The sequence below is a fragment of the Cannabis sativa genome, chromosome 7, assembly GCF_029168945.1.
Source record: "Cannabis sativa cultivar Pink pepper isolate KNU-18-1 chromosome 7, ASM2916894v1, whole genome shotgun sequence".
Classification (NCBI taxonomy): domain Eukaryota; kingdom Viridiplantae; phylum Streptophyta; class Magnoliopsida; order Rosales; family Cannabaceae; genus Cannabis; species Cannabis sativa.
The window spans coordinates 32,019,130-32,024,848 of NC_083607.1; positions in this window are offsets into that span (position 1 = coordinate 32,019,130).

Genomic DNA, 5,719 nt, shown 5'->3' on the forward strand with positions numbered 1-5,719 from the left:
GGACTTAAATAGAATTCATACATTATATGTATATAATCATGAAATAAATCATATGAACCATGCAACATAAAATGTAATTTCTGATCTTTATTAGTAAGTAAATCTGATTATATTGAAATGAGTTTTATTTAGGGCACAAAACCCAACAAACTCCCACTTGCACTAATATAAAACAAAATGTGCATTTCAAAAAATCTCAACACCTTGATATAAAAATCAAGTGTAGTAGTAGTATACTCCTCGTAATAGGATCTAATAGGTTGTATTAAACCCAACCTTTTCTCCACCATTACTCTTCCTTAATCACAAAATCCTTGATATTGTAAAATTCCTCTCTATATGTCAACTCTCTTGGGATACTGGATTCTATACATTCGGCAACTACTTTTTGGTTAATCAAGGAATAACACTCGTAGTTAAGAAATGTTGGAACAGTGCCAAAAATGTATAGAACTATCCTTAGACTGAATAAGTACCTTTCTTGCAACTTTAACATTCAGTCTCTCTCTGGTAGACTTAGAGACTTCATATAGGTTTTTACACTTCTCCACCCCCAGAGTAATCACCATCTCATCAGCAGACCTTCTAGCACTAAGGCAAGTCTAGAAATCTGATTTGGTGTAGTCTAAGAGTATAAAATCCACCCTTTATTGACTAACATATAGTTCATCTTCTTGATCTTAAGATTTACTTGATTGCCTTCCAATGTTCCTTTCCTGGATTAATCTGATACCTACTCATTACTCCCACTCAACAGCAGGTGTCTGTCTAAGGCATACTAAAGCACATCTGAGACCTCTCACTGTTGATTTAAGGAATTCTTTCATGGCTTTATCTTTTCTGGAATAGTTGAGACTTTTCCTTAGATGAATAAAATCTATGTCTAGAAGTCGAAAAGCTTCTGTAGATTTAGCCACTAGAAAAGAAAATGCTTCAGCATCTTACTAAAGTAAGTTGCTTGCATTAGAGTAAGTAAATTACCAGGCATACCACAAGCCATAGGTTTAGATAAACTCAAACCTTTAATACTAGGAATAGGAAGTTTTGTTAAGTCCATTGAATAGACTTACAAACGAAAATTTCCTTTCTTGTCCTTGTAATAGAAAACTTTTGCTTGTTCCATATGAATGGTTTTAACCATAATTCTCTTGGCTTTACTTCTTCGTTTCTTATTCTGACAATCCATTACTTATTTAAAATAACAATGGATGTCATCACAAGTGTCTTCCAAGTCATAAAAGGGTGAGTTGCTTGAAACCCTCCCACTATGACAAAGTACTGTGACTATTGTCTAAGAATCTAAATGGTATTGACCTCTTCGGTTGTGTCAAAACAACAGAGGCAGTGGGATCATCTTATGAAGAATAAGATGATAGAACACTTATGAAATCAAGAAAATTATCTCCTTTATTTGCTACTTTGTTTTCAGACTTAGTCATTTCCTTAGAAAAGTAGTATTTATTTAAACAAACACTTTCTTATCTAATGACTATGGGATGGTCCACCCCTAATCACTTAGAATAGCTAACAAACATGCAAACCTTGGTTAACAGTTCTAGCTTTTCTTAAGATTTTGATTAGGTCATCCATGAATCTAGTAATGGTTTATACTAAGTACCCAACCATTGCATCATTCTGAAATTTTCCTATCACTAGGTTATATCCCTATAGGGTATATCCCTAGAAGGATTTAGACAACGACTAGTAACTAATTATAGACCTTATATTATCATCAAAATGCAAATCGAATTTCTAGGAAGGTAAGTTTTGATATAATTTAAAAATCAACTTAATGATCTTTGAACTGCATATGTACCAAATATTTCTCCACCCCTATCAGTAACAAGATGTCTAACCACTTACCTTAATGGTTTTTCACAATTTCTAGAAATTCATAAAAATTTTCAAACATTTCAAATTTCTTTGCATAAGGTAAAATCTAGAGTAATCGTCTGAAGAACATAACGAAAACGCATATCCACCCCTGAATGTACATCCATCTGCGAATGAGATGATTATACTTTCAGTGGATATAGGCATATTAACTCTTTGCAGAGAATGATCTTGTCAAAACCACTATGAACAAGATACAAATGCCATAGATACTAAAATGTGCTTGTGTCTTTTGATGACTTAGGTTTAGTTACAATAAAGAGTTCTTAGAATAGGCCAAGTGGATTTTGGTCACAGAATACTAAACTCATATTCCATACTTTAACATACAGTTTGAATCCATTGATAGAAAATGGTTATTAAATACTTGTGAAAGTGTAACTGTATTGTATTCTGGAAATAGAAATATAAAATCTCTATTTGGAATCTAAAATTTAAAGTCAAAGACTTAAATTTATACCAAATATACATGAGTAATTCTTCTTTCTTGGACCACCACTACTAATCTAACTTTAAGTTTAATTTGCCTAAAGTAAGCATATACAAGTAGGAGATTTTAAGATTGAGAATTTATATCATTTCGGGATAGAATCTCAGGAATATAATCAAATGCGCCATTCAATTTCTTAAGAGAAAATAGAATGACATTATAGGCAAATGATTTATAAACCATTCATCCAATGATATATTATTTAAGCTAATTCCAAATGAATAAGCTAAGAGGAATAAAGAATAATTTCAAATTTAAAAAAAGAATCCAACTGTGTCTCGATTAGCGAGAGCAAAGTTATTCTTACTTTTATAAACTTCTTGTTTCATATTGTAAATACTGGCCTAAGGTGTCATCTATTGATGAACAGCTAGATGTTGCATTTACAATATTAATCTATCGAGATCTAATACTATTATGTTTGTCTAATGGATGACAATCCATTAGGGATTTGTCCCATTAGAACAACAAGCCAAGTTAGACCAACAATGAAGTTTCGAAATTAAACTACAACTAATAACAGAAAATAACATTGTTCAATATAAATTCACACACAATTCAGAAATTATCAAACATTTAGCAAGTAGGAATGATAAGCGAAAATACTAAAATATACAATCCTAAATAATTTCCAAGGTCTTCAACTAACTGATATCAGTGTCCCGTTTAGGCGAGCGTCAAAGATACCATCCATTGAATAGAGTTGTCAGCTCATCTAAAATAATAAACATTCTAGCAACCTTTTATTCGATCAAGATCAGAATATAGCGTTGTCCCGTTTAGGCGAGTGTCAAGGCGATTCTATCTTATGAGCTTCCACCATTGTTTCATACTTTTGCAAGCCCTATTAAAGTCTCCACCATTAGGGTGATCCATACTAAAATAAACACTTACAAATAGTACTTATCTTTCGAGATTCTACGGCGTTAAATTGATAATGAACGTTCCTCCATTAGGGAGGATTACTCACTAAAACAAGAACTATGTAGAACCAACAATAGAGATCCAATATCCTAATAATAATAAAGCTCATTATTTAAAGCGTATTTTCTTCTAATATTTATTTTAATCAATTTATTTTAAATATAAATTTTAATTTAATATTTAAAAAATTATACTTAGATGGATATGAAAATAAATTGAATTATTTCCATCTTAGTAATAATCTTCAATAAATATTTAGAAAATTATTCAATTTAAGTTGTTTCAAAATTAATTTAAATTAATTTACAACTCAAATTGAATTTTCTATAAATATATATATATATATATATATATATTGCATTTGCAAAAATTAAAGTATCCAAGAATACAATTTTCTAAAATGCTTTTAAAATAAAATAAAATAAATCTTGAAAAATTATTCTAATTTATGTTTGTCCAAAATTTATTAAAAATTAATTTTCAACATAAATATAATTTTCCTATTCAATTAAATATTTAAAAAAAAATTTCAAATATTTAAGTATCATGATGAAAATCAACTTAAATATTAACTTTCTATTTAATTAAATATCACTAGAAAAATACTTCAAGCAAAAAAGATAATATCTATCTAGACTTTCATTGACTAATTAATTCATTTTCTAATTATAATATATTTTAGTTCATTTATTTTAATTAACCATTAAACAAAAAAATCATTGATTTTAGTTGGTCCAAAATTAAAATAAATACTTTTCAACTTTAATTTATTTTTCAAGAAAAATTCAAAATTTCTTGCATTAAATTAATGCAATTTCAAAATTGTGGGAAAAAGATTAATAAAATAAAATAAAATATATTTTGAAAATTATTCAAATTTAAGTGTTCTGAAAAATAAAATTTCCAACTTAAAATAATTTTCTATTTAATTAAGTATCCTGAAAATAATAATATTTAACTATCAAGAATGAAATCAACTTAAATATTTAATTTTCAATTTAATTAAATGTATTAAATACAAGAATTAAATAATCAATTATAAAAGAAACTTAATTATTAATTCTAATTTAATATGAGGAAAAATATTCTATAATTAAGTTGGTCAAAAATTAATTAAAATAAATAATTAATTTTTAACTTAAAATATTTTCCTATTTGAATATTAGGGAAAAAAAAACTAGTCACTAGAAATAACTATCTAGAATATATTTCAATTAACTAAGTGTTTTTCTAAAATTAACTTTAAAATATTAAATGAAAAATAATTTTCATATATTTTAAAAGTTAATTATGTTGCTAATTCAATTTTAATTAGGTTAGACTAATATAATTAACCTAAAACAATTATTTAAATAAGGCAAATGGGCTTTCACAATTGGGGTAGTTCATGTGAGGGAGAGTTGGGTTCAGTATGTCGTACCCACTGCTATTGGCCCCTAACTCTCACACAAGGCCTAAAAGAGAGGAATTTAACCATTAAATAAACAATTGTTATTCATTGAATAAGCCCAAATCTAATACGGCCTAAATAAATTTACTTATGTCAAAATTTATTTTAGCAACCTAGTCCATTTACTTAATAAAACTTAAATGGGTTTCCTATATGCATCTAAGACCAATAGCAAACATATAGGCTCACATAGGTCAAATGATTTCGATAGGCCCTATCATGTTACTAGGTTTACACAGATGAAAGAAGTACAAAATTTACCTGTTACAAATTATTTATAGGATCTATTTACAATTGGACTATGATTAAAATAGGATCATTGGATCTGTCAACAAGTTAATCATAGCAATTTAGATCAAATAAATAGTAAGTTTGTTAAGAAAAAGTTTTTGAATAAATAATATAAAATTAAACAAACATTGTCCATGTAACAAATGTGAAATAAGATATTAATATAATTAAATTATTATTTTAAACTAACCAACTAAATTTTGAAAATTTAGGGTTGTTAAAAACCAACCCTTAAAATCTCATCAAAATTTAAAATTCAAAAATGAAAACAAATTTAAAATATCTGGGTTTATTTTGAATTATTTTTATCAAATCAAATTAAATGTCAAATAAGATAAATGATTTGAAAAAAAAAATCTACAATATCATCTTCTAATTTTATAATTTAATTAAATTAAAATAATAAAATAAACCAATTTTAAAATAAATGTGGTTAGATAATTATTATTTTAAGAATAAAATAATAAATAAATAATAATTATCTTAATTATATGTCAAAATATCTTAAATTAAGCAATATTCAAATTTCTACAAAAATATCTAAGTTATTTAAATATTTAAAATATAATTTATAAATTTCTAATAAGTAAAATGATATAAAATAGTAAAATATCATTTTTGAAACTTATAATTTATAAATAATTAAATATTTAACAAAATAAAAAAATTTT